Source organism: Manis pentadactyla, chromosome 1, assembly GCF_030020395.1.
Source record: "Manis pentadactyla isolate mManPen7 chromosome 1, mManPen7.hap1, whole genome shotgun sequence".
Lineage (NCBI taxonomy): Eukaryota > Metazoa > Chordata > Mammalia > Pholidota > Manidae > Manis > Manis pentadactyla.
Window position 1 is genome coordinate 170,636,659 of NC_080019.1, and position 16,121 is coordinate 170,652,779.

Genomic DNA, 16,121 nt, shown 5'->3' on the forward strand with positions numbered 1-16,121 from the left:
GATAGAGCATAACTGGAGCAGGCCTCTTCCAGAAGGATGGTGCGATTCACAGAGACACAAGGAATCAAGATCTCTTACTGAATTGTAGATGGCTAGTGGATTTCCAATGGTGAGAGCAAGTAAATGGTTGCATTTGTAAGTTGGTAGCTGAGATGATAGGTTAAGGTCAGACTTGAGATAAAAGTCTGGGAGTCATCAACAAAAGAGAATGACAAGTCAGTAAGGCAGGAGGAAAATCAGGAGAGTGTGAACTCGTAGAAGCTGAGCAGTGATACTATTTTTTTAAAAAAAGGAAATTAGATCATATTTTGAAATGCTTCTGAGAGGTTGAGTAAGATGAAAATAGGCCTTTACATCAGGGTACAATGTCCTACTGCAAAGAAGAATAATAAATTAGTTAATTATGTCACATTATGATCTGAAGTAAAATGTGTTAAGAATAGGAAACAATGTCTTTCTTGCTATGCTGGTAGGTAAATGTAATTCTTGGAAACACACAATATTCGTTTTTAATTTTTAAGCTGGAAGGAATTTTAAAGGTTATTTAGACCAACTTGCTAATTTTATGGACAAGGAAACAAATTTAGAGGTGAAATGACTCGCCAGGGCTTCAAAGCTACAAAATGACATCAGTGGGGCCACAGTGCAAGTCTCATGCTCCAGGATAGGACTCTTTCTCTAAAAGAAAATGTGGGTTCACTGACATAAATTCATTTTCATTTTTTCCAAAATATTATTTTAAAGGAAAGAGCAAGACTCATTCAATACCTGATGGGCTGATCTCAAAGAATTTTATTTCAGCAACCACATTCTCAAGATAGAAGCACAAACAGAACTCACATTCTCAAGATAGCACAAACAGAACTACAATTCAATATTTTTCCAGAATGCCCTTCACTTATTGTAAATGTGTTTTTCTTACTGTACCATGTGTTTTTCAACTAACTGGCAAGAAAGAGCAAGCAACCAAAAAACATGTATTGAATGAGTATGTTAATTTTCTTATACCTGATACTTAGTATTTCTATAGGTACAGACACTATTTTAAACTACTTTAGAATTGAGATATAGAGAGGTGAATTTTTTTAGATCATCAAGAATGAACTTTCTGAATAAATTAAATGAATATACTATCATAGGGAAAAACAGCTATTCTGAGAAGAATAGGGAAAAAGTAACAAAATCAGAAATATAAAAATAATAGATCACATTCTTTTCCCCACTGGAAAAAAGTATATAACAATAGAATATCTCAAAAAAAACAGGAGCCAGGAAATATTATGGTCTTCAAATCACATTATTATCTCTAGCTTTAAAAAGTATATGTAAAAGAAAACAAGTGTTTCTACTATATACCTATTACAATGACTAAAATAAAAGATATTGACAATACCCAGTATTGACAAGGATGTGGAGCAACTTATACATTTATGGTGGGAATGTAAATGGTACAACTACTCAGAAAGACAGTTTGGCAGTTGTTTATAAAATTAAACATACATACAGCACCTGACCTAGCAATCCAATTCCTGGATATTTACTTTAGAGAATGATAACTTATGTTCTCACCAAATCCTGTATACAAACATATATAGCAGTTCTTTTCATAACTTCCCCCAAACTGTAAAAGAAAACTGAGTGTCTTTCAATGGACAAATGGATAAACATTCTGTGGTGGATCATTACAAAGGAATACTACTCAGCCACTAAAAAGAAATAAATCATTGATGAGTCTTAAAAGCATTATGCTGAGTAAAAGAAGCCAGCTTCAAAAGGTTACATGTTATATGATTCCATTTATATGGCACTCTTCAGAAAGACACAACTATAGGGATAAAGAAGAGACTTGTGGTTGCCAGGGGCTGGCGGCTGAGAGGGATAAAGGGATGGCACAAAGGAGTCCTTTGGAATGAAGATGGAACTATGCTGCATCCTGACTGTGGTGGTGGTGGGGGGGCTGTTACACAAATCTATACATGTGTTAAATTTTAGAGAACTGTAAGCCAAGAAATTTATACAAGTCAATAAAAATGTTCAACATTTTCAGGAGGAAAAAAAAAGTGAGCATCTGGCTTACATGTATTGAATTATTGAAACATATGGACTCCTCCAAAGCTATGGCTTCTCCTACTGAGAGGGATAATTTGGTAAGTGATAGTATTGTTGGTGAAAAAGAAACCTGCAGTTCTGCCACTGCCATCAGTTGACAAAAAGGAGAATTCTAATATAGCGACAAGCATTTAATAATAATCCTGTTTATTTAAAACTTGGTCTCTGTAATTTATTACAGTCATTACTGCTTGTGAATCAAGGATAATACCAGTGCTTGAATTTCATAAGTATGACATGTCTCAACAGCAAAGACTACTACTTAAACTAATAAAATATTATATTTCATAAAGCCCTAATGATTCTGTGAATAGACTACTTGGTTCAACTGTGCCTCTGAACCCTGTAACTGCAATCCGTTTTCACTGAAATTTCTTGAAGTTTTCAAATGTAACAATGTGCACTGGTTTTACTGCTGTAAAACATACATAAAATAAAACTTGCTGCTTTCACCATTCTTAGGTGTACAGTTCAGCACATCCACATCACGGTGCTTCTATCTCCAGAACTTTTTCATTTTCCCAAAATGAAACTCTACCCATTAAACATTAACTTCTCACTCTTCCCTCCTCCCAGTCTGTTAAACTGGATTCTACTTTCTGTCCATGAATTTGACTAGTCTAGGCACCTCAGGTAAGTGGAATCCTAAAATGTTTGCCCTTTTGTGTCCACGTTACTTTACTTAGCATAATGTCTTCAAGGTTCATCCATGTTGAGGCATGTGTCTGAATTTCACTTCTTTTTAAGGCTGAATAATATTCTGTTATACATAAATAGCACATTTTGCTTATCTACTCAGCATCGATGGCCATTTGGTTGTTTCCATATTTTGACTATACACCATACATCCCTTTGACTCTGTTGTCTGCCACCATCTTATTACCCACAAATCAGACTCAAGGTATATTCTGATGACTTCTAGCAATGCAAGACATTTCATTTACAATAGTCAGATTTAAAGAGGACTTTAAAAATTTGGTCAGGTAGGCTTAGTTTCTAAGAATTATTATGATAATAGCAATTCTATATTTATCAAATATTTGTTCAAGTTTAGTCATTAGCTTAATGTGTGTGTTCATGTGTATGTCACATGCATGTGAGTGTGATGATACATAGAGCTGTATTATGCATAATTTAAAGCTTTATTATTGTCTAGTTAAGAAGGTAGTCATCATTCAGAAAAATGGTTTCCCAGTTGTGAAGCAGCATGTTAAACTTAACTGAAAAATTGAGACAAAAGAAGAGTTTGGTTCTTTCAAGGGTCTGGCATGCAGCTAAACTGCACCCGTGACCAATTAAAACAGAGTATCTGGGGTGGGACCCATGCATTGGTATTTTTTATTTTATTTTATAGGTAATTTTAATGTGAGCAAAGATTAGGAACCTCTGAGCTAGAGGAAAGTCTGAGTGAGGGGGAGCCAGGAGCAAATGAGGGAAAGTAACTGTGGAAGATGGTTAAGGACCTGGAGCAGACAGAGATGAAGGGAAGCTAAGCTGAGAACTGTAAGTGACAGAGGAATCACTCAAGCTGGGGAAAATTAAGTGGCCTTATAGTTAAAGGTGGAAGAGCAGAAGGGGTGTCAACTGTAAGCACTATTAACATCTACATTCTAAAGAGCTGCAGAACGTAAACTAGAGCAGAAGCAATTCAAGCAGTCCAAGGGAGTCATAAGGTGAGAGTAAGATAAATTGGTAAATACTTAAAGGAATAGAGGATTGTAGAGTGCTTTGGCAATAGAAAGTTATGTACAGTTTTTGTTCCATTTAAATGTTTGTAGAAACTGGGCTCTGTAAGTGGAATGTGAAGCAATTTATTATCTAAGCATTTTATATACAAAAGCATAGTTTGAATATATCCAATGACCTGCCTTGCTTCTCTTGCTACTCATACCCCAAGGGACAAAAGTTCTGTCTGAACTCTTACTAATCCCTCACCAGTAACTAGATAATGAGCCATCTACCTCACAACCCTCCTCTCCTACCACTCCACCAGAGCTGAAGGGCTGCTTGAGTGCTGAGATGACCAGGACATTACACCATGGCAGCAGTTTATAAAGAAAACAAATTCTCAGCAAGAATATCATATCACTCAAACTTGAGGTGAAATTTTGAGATACTACCATTAATCTGATCAAAAACAGAAAGACAAAAAGAAGGATATCCCAAAAGCATCTTTCCTTTCCTTTTCTCTTTCTTACCTGACATTAGGGAAAATGAAAAAAATGGAAGAGAAATGAATAATAACCACCTAGAAACAAACACGTCATATTTCCTATGTTTTGTAACTTGCTTTTTTCCCCCTTAACATATATAAGCACTTTCTTAGCACATGAACATAGCTTCATGAACATTTGTTTTTCTAACCACTCTGCTATTACTTGACATCTTTCCAGATGAAGTTACTGTTTTCACTAGTGATGGGGGCACAGGTAGGAGTTACAGAACATAAATAGAAATGCACATTGTTTGTGTGAGTCCCATAAAGTGCCTCCCCTAGACAGAGGGCAGAGAAGGGGACCTGCATCTTTGGGCAAGCTTGTGACGATCAGCTGCTTGTTGACTTCCTCAGCTCCCTGGAGTTGAGAGCAACAAACATAACTGTGAGCATATTCAAAAGAGATTTCTCCACAACTGTAAATGGTTCACTCTGAGACAGCACTGTCTAAATGGAAGAAGACAGCTGGCTGACTGGAAGAACCAAGCAGACCCAGCCCACCTGGGGTAGGACTCATGAGAGACCAGGGAAGACTTCCACAGATGTAAAAAAGGGGCTGGAATGTCAGAATACATTTTGTTTTTTCCTTCATGCTTCCCAGGCTCCTAACCAGCCACTTTCTTTTCACTCTTCCACCCTCTCTCCTTTTTCATTTGGAAGTTCCTTCTCTCTCCCCCTTCCCTCTATTTCTCTCTCTCCTCTCTCTCCATCCCATTCTTTCTCTCCCTCCTTTTTCTTTAAGCCACCATCATAACCTGCTATCACATGAAGTAAAATATATCTGTTTATCATTAGTTGTGGTTATCATATTACAACTGTGTTTCAAATTTAGCTCATGGTGCCTCTGTCCTCTGTCCACAAAGGTCAGGTCATTGTTAGGACTACTCTATGATGGGATCTAGAAGGTACTGAGTCTAGGAAATACAGTACCTCAGACTTTATAGTCCTCTCTAGCCTGATTCCAGTTTGGATGGTTTGCCCATCTTATTGGCTCAAGTCTATTCAAGTCTATTCTAAAGGGGCCCTTTGGTGCTTGCTTTTAACCTATGAGTTCTGGGTCTGCACCTTTGATCACTTAAATTCCTGTGACTTTTCTGTTGGGAATACAGTCCTGAAATCTTGTCTTGCGGAGGTGTTATTTATTTATTTTTCTCAGTGAGAGAAATAGAATTCAGGAAGTCTAGTGAGATTTACAACAGAATGAAACAAGTAAGACAGATCCAGTAAGGAGTATAGGATTGAGCAGAAAAATTTTGACCTGGGCTGACAGGATTAGTGAGAGTTCTTGTAAAGGAAAGTGAGAAAAAGGTAGGAGAAACATTGGGGTAGCTCTAACGGGGAGATATATTGTGGATGAGAAAGAATTCCGTAGGTTTTTTGAGCATTTGTAGGTTATATATACAGAAAGGAACCTATAGTAAAGAATCAGCTTACTTTTAATAACTTTTGCTTGCTCGTCTGTTAGTTCTTTGTATGTGATTCCATGTATGAACTTGCACCATGAAAGGGCTCAGCTTTACACACACATAAAAATAAACATACACACACATAATTATACATCATATCTGTTAGCAAGAACTAGGACCATTGTAGAGCTTAGGAAATATTTGTTGAGTAAATGAATCAATCTACCCAGAGAATGGAGTTCACACTCTGGCAATGGAAGTTGAAACAATGCAATGAAACTAAAATTTCTGTATGGTGATTAGTTTTCTCAGGCTGCTTTTCCAAGAAATAAAAGGTAGCAATTGAAAAATATATTTTATGTATGCATTTTCTTATCTTATTTTTGTAATAAATGCTCATTAGAACTAGTCCTTTCTTGTTCTCAACCCTGTGAGATGGCCATTGTGAGGAATATGGTATGTAATTTTCTGTAGCTTTTTTTGTGTGCATTCATGTAACATACACAACACATTTACTCATAAATATTCATGAACCTGAAAATTTGCTCATATCATTTAATAAATTATGGTAATCTTTCCAGGTCAATAGTAATAGATACAATTCTTTCTTTTTCTAAGGGAATACTTTTCAATAACATCTGTCCATATCACATGGTATCAATGGTCAAATAAATGAATTCACTATATATTTTTTGAACAATTTTATTAAATTTTACTAAATTTTTACACTGGATACTCAAACATTTACTGAACACTTATCTGGTACAAGTTTCAGTGACCAAGAAAATCAGTAAAATACTCATGGTTCTTCCCCTCAAGGAAATTCACTGTCTCATATAGGAGCTTTTTTTTTTTTAACTTGAGAACCTGCTCATAGAATTTATAGTAAAGTATGCTTTTAAAATAAATTTTTAGGAGTAATATATCACTGTCAATTCATTCTGAGTCATTGTTTTCAGTGTATGAACAGTACTTAGCAGCACAAGAGTACTTCCCTATATGGCAACTCAAAAAACAAACTAATTTCCAACCACTAAGACCTCAGATAAGGCACCTTACTCCTGAGACCTCAAAGTGATTTATAATTCTACTAATACTTTTACTGTAATAGTAATACATGATATTTATGAACTAACTTTATTCCATGGAGCTCTAAATACTTCATATATATCATTTGACTTCTTTGAATAATGTCTGTAAGATAGAGAAAAGTGTCCCCTGCAGATAAGGAAAATGATGTAGACACAAAACTTTGACAGTGTCTGAATCAAGTCTTCAGACAGTCAGCCCCATGCTCTTTCCTCTCAATTACACTTGCTGTCTCCCTAGTGGTAACTGCAGTGATTAAGTGGATAGTATTATGTCATCAATCCGAGAATCTCATATAGCACAATAGGTTCAGTTCTTATTAAAAAACAAGAGCTTTTCATGCAAACTATTTCTCTATCTGCTAAAAGAACTTGTACAGGAAATGTTCCTGACAAATTTTCTAGGTAAGATACAACTAAGTTTGGCCAGTCTAGTCGACCCCTCGCACTCCCAATGCTACAGTGGATATGACAGATGTAGCATTAAATGTGTAACTCAGGTGCACAACTGGTCCTGCCAGCCCTAATCCTGAGAAGAGAACAGAACTCTGATAACAACAATAATGGCAACATATATTGATCATTTAATAAAGTCTTAGAATATTCAAATAAGGTAATCAAAGAACAGTTCAGTAGTTGTAGCAAAGATTAAGCAAATTTCATATGGTCAATTTAGTGCAACTGCAAACTAGTAAACAACAGTCAAAACCCTAAATCTCCTAATGTTCAGTACTATCACAGGAGTGAAATTATTTTCCTACATCTTTGAAGACATTTTATCATAGGAGGTTTATAACTGAGAATATGATACTAACCAGAAGTTTGATCATTCTGTATTTAATTTCTCATGGACTACCAGTTCAGTGTGGCCTACTCCCTTTTCCAGTTGACTTAAAGAATGGGGCTTTCAAATTCTTACTGGGATATGTGAAGGGCACTTGCATTTGTAACCAATGTGCTGCAACCTGAAGGTAACACTTTATTGTTCTTGGGAAACATAGGCCTAATTCCCTGGAGATTGACTATTTCAAAGAGTCGCAAGTCTCCTGATTGTTTCTTATCAGTCTTAAAGAAATTAGATAAGCTTCTTCCCTCTTACAAAAGCTTTTTCCTCACTCAAAATTCCTTTGAGAACAAAACATTGAATGAGAAATGGATTTTTAACAAAATATTGTAAGACTGTTGAAGACATTTTGTTTTATTTTGCTTTTTCCTGAGGAGACCCAGTAGTTCAAAGGATATATTAATGAGCTTTCTGATCTAGGGCTACTGGCAAAATGTGGCAAAAAGCAAGTCTGAGCCAAAGAACAAAGTCCCTTCTGTGAAGCAGGAAGGGTTGCTTTTCACTGGATTATTTTAGAAGATTTAACTAGACTCTGTCACACAGAAAGACTGAGAGGTCAAACTCAAGAAGTGGAAGGGAAAAGACAACAATTCTAGGACTGTAACAGGTAAATACTGCTTCTAACTGCCTTAAACTTGTTATGTATACTGGTGCTATTCTCCAGTGACAGCCAGCTTTAAAATAATTGTCCAAGTGCGTAAATAATAGATAATGACCTCCTCAGAAATGGAAGTATATGTTTGCAGTGTTGCTAAAGTTAACACATGGAAGAAAATTCTGGTTCATATTTACAGTGGAACCTGCCAGCATGTGTTTCATATCTCCTTCTTTCCCCTGCTTTTACCAAGTTGTTCACTTCTAATATAGTCTTCAGTGCTCACTATAAAACAATAATAACAATTCACAATAACAAAAATTCACAGTTTTGCATTCATTCTGTAGCAGTAATGTTGAGCACTTTCACTGACCTATATCTCTGATCAGTCTTACAAAGCTTCAAGTAAGTTATTCTGAAGAAGGAAACTGTGAAACTTACTCCTTATTATTGGTTTAATAAATACAATGGTTTTACATCTTTCATTTTTCAAAGGGGTTTTAAGTATGATTTAGTTCATAGATGCATAGATCTAGGTGATACCATTATCTGTGTTATCATGGGAGTCTTGGGAAGAGACTCACAATGAGTCAAAATGATGTAGAGAATGAAAAATAATGTCATGGATCTGACTTATCTTCCAAGCTCCTCATTTCTCAAAGAAGGAAACATTGTTTTTATTTCCAGACTAGATGATACAACTTCATTATAAGAGCACCCTCTCAGCACACTCTCTTTCTTCTTGGGAAGTCTACAAGAACACATATTACAATTCTACTTTGCCAGATAAGGAGCTGAGGTATTCTGACCATTGAAGACTAACCAGCATGCAGAAGAAGAACAGGCATGGAGGTGGGTGGAATAGTGGGAAGAACACGGAGTCAGAATTCTGGCTCAGATTTTTACAAAAATGTACAGGGCAATTTAATCTGAGACTGAGTGTCCTAAATTATAGACTAAGGATTATAACATGTATCTTGAGGCACTGTAGTGAATATTAAAGGTAAAAGCTTTATGTAAATGTGACTTTTTTCTAACCTTCTTAACTTCTTTTGAAGTTTTTCAGACATTTGGACTATTAGAGAACAAATGACCTGCGTGATCACATGAACTAAGGTGATAACAAAATGCAAGAGGTAAAAACACCAAGCAGGAGATAGTACAGAGTCTGAATCAGGTCTGCCAACAGTACAAACTCTTTGGCTTTGCAATCTTGGATGTTACTTAATCTTTCTGAAACTCAGTATTCTTACTATAAAATGGAAATGATTCCTGTGTTGCAGAGCTTGCTGACTGTAGTAGCAAGGATTAGGGGCAACTTTTATAAAGCAACTTGTTCATTAAGTAAACAGATTGTGCATAATATATATTGTTCAGATTTTCATTAATTAAAGTTTGTCTGTAGCTTCTTCTCCTATACTTAATTCTCCTTTTTCCACCCAAGACCTTGAAAGGGTTTATGCTAGGGTCTTTTGATCATAGATTAGCTGTCTTGACTGTGTTAACCTAGCTTAGAAATGGAGTTACATTTGCCACCTTGGCATTAACTATTTAACTGCATGACCTGGATGGGAATTCTGGGCCTGAATTTTGTTCATTTCCAAAATGGGGGGACTGAAATAAATAATTCCTAAGGTTCTGTATAGCTATAATAGCTTATGATTCTTGTGTCTTTTTATGAATTACAGCAGATAAATCCTCATATCTTTAGAGCTTAACCTACTTCTTTAAATTTTAATTTTCATATTCCCTCTACTTTATTTCCTCTTTAATTGCAGAAGGGGGTAATTTCTACTTTGCAAACAAACCAATATCTCTGTTCTGACTTAGTGGCATTCTAGGATATTAATGCATCATACTTAAAACAGTCTGGATTGTTTTTAATCCAGAAATCCAGTAATATTGTAGGTAGTAATAATGGGGATAATGATGATTCATTTTCAAGGCTATTTATGCTTCCAGGCCCCTGGTACATGATAAAATACAACAAAATTATAAATAAGATTAGGGTTTAACAGTTGAAAATACATTCTAGAAGTAAAACACAGTCTTGGTACTCATTTCTACATTATATAATGAGCACTTAAAAATAAACAAAAATAAGAGATCCGTTAACCAACAACAATTATTAACTAGAAAGGCAATAAAATTAACTTGACCTTACCTTAGAAGGTTGTCAGAGATCTACTTTGGTTATGCAGATGGGAAAACATTGTGAACTATTAGACCTCTGTTTCAGAAGTCCAAGCTCTCCTCAAGCTCAGAAGTAAACCTTCAGTGAAGCTTGTAATAAATGTGTAGTTGCTATGAGCTTGTGTATACTGTTTACCTTTGAATTATTTATTTTAATCTTGCTCTATTCTTAAGCCATCTATATGGATATATATATATATATATGTATATAAGTCAAATATGTTGTACGTACGCGTGAGTAAAATGCAGTATTTCCCGAATCTCTCACCTGGCCTTAGTGCATCTCTGTATCAACAGGTGTTTCCAAGGAGTGGTAGAAATAGGTGATTACAAGGTGGGTGGAGAGTGAGTGGGCACCTGGACTGGTAAGATTTTGTAGGGCCTTCCAGCCTACCAGCCTAGACAGGGTGAGACATGGGCAAATGGGAGTACATGACTTCTTGTAAGTAATAAATGGGTTTATCCCACTTTATTTTTCCCTTTGACTGATTTCGGCTTCAAAGATTTATTTGTTCTGGGCTGGGAACACATGTTACCCCCAGAGTTACAATATGCAATATGTTATATGTGTGTATATACATACATATATATATATGTTATGTGTGTGTATATATGTATACATATAACTACTCTGTGTTTTTCCAGAGTATTCAGAATACAATCCAAGTCCCTTACCCAAGCTACCACTCTGATCCCACTCCAGTCAGTCTCCTCCTTTGCTCACTTTGTTCTAGCCACATGGAAATCCTTTCATTTCCTTGAATACAAAGTTTGTCCCTGCTTCAGGACTTTATCTATGCTATTGCTGTCTGGAGCCTTCTCTCCTTCCCAGCTTCTATCTCCACCCTAAATTCTTTACCTGCCTGATTCTTCCTACCTTTCAACTTACATGACACTTCCTCTGAGAACTATTTCATGAGTACCCACTGGACAGTATAATAGAGCTCCCCACCCATTGTTGTCCTGCATAACTATTAGCTCTTTTCATGAACTGCAATTTGTAATTTTCTAATTATTTGTTCATTTATTTAATTGCTGATTCCCTTGAGAGACTATAAGTTCCATGAGAGTTTAAGGGACCATGTCAATATTCTGAGTATTAAGAATGGTTGAATAATGAATTAATGATTCTACTGTGGTAGATTATGGAGGGTTTACAAATGTTAATTTAATATGGATTCTATCCCTAAGGAATTTATTTTCTAGTAAGAAGATAACGCACCCATATATTGTCAAAAAATACAGAAAGAAATTCATGTCTCCAAAAAAGTGTAGATAAGTGCTGTATTAGTTTCTTAGGATGCTGTAACAAATTACCACAAATGTGTTGACTTAACAGAAACATATTCTCTCTTAGTTTTGAATGCTGGAATTCAAAAATCAAATTGTCGGGAAGGCCAAACAGGTGCTAAGTGTTTGGTTGGTAGGGGAGAGCAGATTGTTTCTAACTAAGTCGAGGAGTTAAGGTTTCATGGATTTCTGAGCATTTAAAGTGAACCTGTAAGGATGGGTTCCATTTGCATATAGAGAAACAGAATGATGGACATTCCAGATGGCAGGAATAATAGTAATAAGGGTGGGTGAGGGAATTTGGCCTGAGTGTGTGATATACTAAACCAAAAAATTAAGTCAGAAGTGGGATTAGAACTAGATTTTAGAATGTCATGAATATGAGTTAGAAATTGTTTGGTAATCAATACAGAATTATTAAAGTTTTGTCTGAATGAAGGTGACAGGATCTTAGGGCTCCTGCCTCAGGACACCTAATGGGGGAGCAGTGTTTAGGATGAACCCATCATTCCTCCCCCATCTTTCCCCATTAGGCGATCACTGCAAGTAAGAGAAGATGAAAGCCTGACTAAGTCAAAGGGGGAGGAAAATTCACCCGGCTTGGTCACTTTATTGGACATCTGAGAACAGGGAAGGGGGAAGGCAAGAATGACATATTTTAAATTAAGAAGACCTGGAGAACTTGGATGAAGAAAATTAGAATAGTCAAAAGGAGGGATGATTTCTAAGTAGGAGGATGAATTCAAATTTGATATATTGACTCTGAGAAACTAGTGTTGATATCTAGTTGAAGATTTAAATAAGGACATTAGAAGTAAGACTGGAGTTTGGAAGACATACCAGGACTGGAGATATAACTGTGTGAGTTATCAAATAATTGAAGATTTGGTACATTAGAAAGCAGTATCAGATCATGAAGAGTATGAATGTGGAGTTGGACAGATATAGTCACATACTATCTCTACCATTTACCTGTTGTGTGACCTGGGACAAAGTGCTTAATCCCTCCAGTTTTTCATATACAAAAAGGGGGAAAATTATATTATTCCTTAGTCAGGATGACATGAATTGAGTGTTTAAAAATACCTATCTTCTTTAGATTTGATTTCATATTTTGTTGGCATGATTCCTAGTAAGAAATATATTTATTTTGTAATCCATTATCTTAAAAATATGTAACATACATTTTTTCATAATTTTTTCCTTTAGAAGTGTACTGACTGTAATCCTTTAAACTGATTTCATGACCTATAAATGCAACCTACACTTTGGAAAATATGGGCTCCAATCAGCATCCTATACTCTGATCACACCATTACTATATACTGTTCCCTCAACTTTCATTTTTTTACTCCTTCTGCTCGGGCTATTTGTTAATATAATAGTATTCCTTTGTGGTCCAGAAGAAATGATAACCATTTGCTTCCTCTGTTGTACCTATATAACGTTCTGTCTATAAGGAAGTTGTATCTATTGCCCAAATAGACTATGAACTCCTCAATGACAGGAAATAATGTTATTTATCTATGTGTCCTATAAAAGGCTTTGTTCATAAAAAGCATAAATAAATTTTAATTCATTGTTATAGAGAAAAGAAAGAAAAGGTCTAAGGACAATGCATCCTGGGCTCTGCTCTGGCACCCTCATCTTCAATTCTCCCTTCTCTGCACGCGGGAGCTTCCATGGAATTTTCTAAGGCAGAGCTCTGTCTCCTTGTTTGGGCACAGAGACTTAGATAGCTAATTTTTTGTACAGAGTGACTTTAGCTTCTTCAGGGTGGGGATAGGGCGAAGGCCTGTAGGTGATAAAATAAATTTGAGGAAAAAACTGAGACATATCCATGACTTAGTTGGGGTAAAATTATAGAAAAGTTCCTACACTGGTCTCTTTGGATTGCTAAATGACAGAATCCAATAAAGCAACCTGAAATAAATTACCAGGGTGAGTAATTCGTTTTAAATTATTAAAGTTTATTTCATTTTTTCCAGATCCTGAAAAACTTTTCTCTGATGGAAATGACCCCTGGCAGCAGTGACATTCTGACACCATGTGTGATGCACACTCTTGGGATGACTGAATTCCATGTCACAACGGCTCTGCTCAGAGTACTGGTTTCCTCATGCCTCTAAGCCCAATTCAACCACTGAAAGTTTCTAATGGTCTCCTGTCCACTTTGTAAATCACCATAAAGAATATTAAGTCAACCAGAAAAATCTGCCTCTATGTGATTCACTGCACAACCAGAGGCATGTTATCAAGATATACAGGAAAACTGAAAAAAAAAAAAAATTTTTTTTATAACAAATGTTTTCAGAATATCCCTTTATATATGAATTTTGGACTACTTGGTAGAGAGGAATACAGTTCCACGGATCTCAGACAAAGAGCCTAAGGTATTTTTTCCTCAGAAAGCACTGCTCAGACCCTGAGAGTAGAGGACAGATCACAGCCCCAGAGCCTGAGTTGGGGGCTACTCTTAGGCTAGATGTCTGAGGATGATGTGCACTGGTGTGACCAGTATGGTTTGGGTGACCTGCACGCCCTACACTGGGCCTCAATTTTACTTATTTCAAAATGAGATGATTGAACTTTTATTTCTTACATCTTTTTTTACCCATAATGTTTGATGAAGCTCTGTTCTTAAATCCCTTTCACTTCAAATTTTTAATCTTAAAAAAAAATCATAAAATGTGTTTATACAGTTCTTTGAGCTCTTAAATGTTATTCAACATGGTAACAGTATAATTCACTAAGCCTAAATTTTATCATTTTAGATTTGCCTCAGAGGCCAAGTTTTATGAGAGCCTTAATTTTCATCACCAGAAGATGATTTAATAAAAATGAAGGGACACCATTTGGAAATAAACTGAAATTGGCATGGGAGGGCAGAGAACCTTATACAAAAAATCAGGTTCCTAAACTTAGAAGGGGTCAAATGGTTCTGAGTTCCAAAGAATTTTTTGCTTTTATTAGTGCTGAGAAAATGGATCTGACTTTTTGTACACTGAAAGTAGAAGCTTCTAATGGCAACTTTCCCATATCCCTGGTCTCTTGATATAATAACTATAGTACCATTTGCCCCATTTCCTTGAAGCAGATTCTACTGCACGGCAGTTGGACAAAAAGGTGCAGAGCCTCATCTATGCTGGAGTCAGATGGGTTTATCTTTAGAGACAATTTCAGTATGTGGGATGTAAGGCACATCACTTAAATGGAAAGCTACTGAAGACCATCTCACTGACAAAAAGGGTATGGTATGAATGGACGCTTCTTATCTTGGTCAGGAGAACGAAGTTCAATGTCAGTGAAGCGAAACACTAGGAAGCTGATGCCTATTATGATGTGATGAACAATAGACTTGTCTTTGACAAATTCCTTTATAATTGTCTTCCTGACTGTCAAAACTTTATTCAATTCCTTTTCCCAATAAATATTCTCTGACAGAATGAGTCCTAAAGTTCTGACTTTTAACATATTTTTTAATTGTAGTAACAACAACAGCTACTTCTTGATACTACTACTATTCCAAACATGGGATAATAAAAATCAGGAAGAAACAGACCCTGTTTTTTAGAGACCTTACCATCTCTGGGTTTGAACTGTTGTAACAAAAATAACAATAATCATCATTTATTCACTCATACCAGCAAGGCACTGTGCTCAGTGGGCAACATGAAGGAGCTGCCAGGGTTCCCTCTGGTTCCCCAGATACCCTGACAGTGAGAGAATCCTGCTGTGTCTCTGCATCATCTCTCTCTCTCTCTCAAAAACAAAAGGATCTAGCAGGAATTCAGACAAAGAGATATTTAAACGCCTCCAGGATGGTCTACAGTCAACACGCACAACTACAGTCACTAATGAAAGAGTACAGTAAACCAAAATGAAAATGGAAGAAATTGCTGGCATCACCTCCAGAGCGCTCTGCCGGACCAGCACTGGGACACTCGGGGAGCCACGTGCAGTATGCCCCACATCCGGCATTCCAACAATGACTCAAAGAGACGAATATTATTTAAATGTTTTATGACTCTCTAACGAAAGACCTTGCAACACATTAAACTGCAAAACTTTGGAAGACATCATCACCTTCTGGATTTCATTACCAAAATGTACATTTTGATCTAAAATTATAAAAAAAAAAAAAAAAAGACCAGATTGACTTTCCTTGTAGTATTTCACAACCTTTGAGTGTAGCATTAAAATGCTTTTCTTTTCTTCTCCCACCAACTATAAGCTTCTGTTTTCTTACCCTGGGCGTCTGAATCTTTTATGTGCTCGGGTTCTATTCACTGCCTGTTATTCAGACACTGAAATCCCAAGTGTTAATTGTTCTTCCAAGTACATTGACAAAACAGCAGCTAAATAAGGGTAGACCAGACTG

At 36.2% G+C, this 16,121-nt stretch overlaps 1 protein-coding gene and 1 long non-coding RNA gene across 3 annotated transcripts in view; one reads left to right on the forward strand and one right to left on the reverse strand.

Moving 5' to 3' along the window:
- ZBTB20 (zinc finger and BTB domain containing 20) overlaps positions 1 to 16,121 on the reverse strand; it is an 807,002-nt gene that overhangs the window by 450,078 nt on the left and 340,803 nt on the right. The window lies entirely within an intron of this gene.
- LOC130683877 (uncharacterized) lies at positions 2,951 to 15,499 on the forward strand. Its single transcript, XR_008997919.1, has 2 exons — positions 2,951 to 8,269; positions 13,729 to 15,499. It is a non-coding gene; the product is annotated as an uncharacterized LOC130683877 (long non-coding RNA).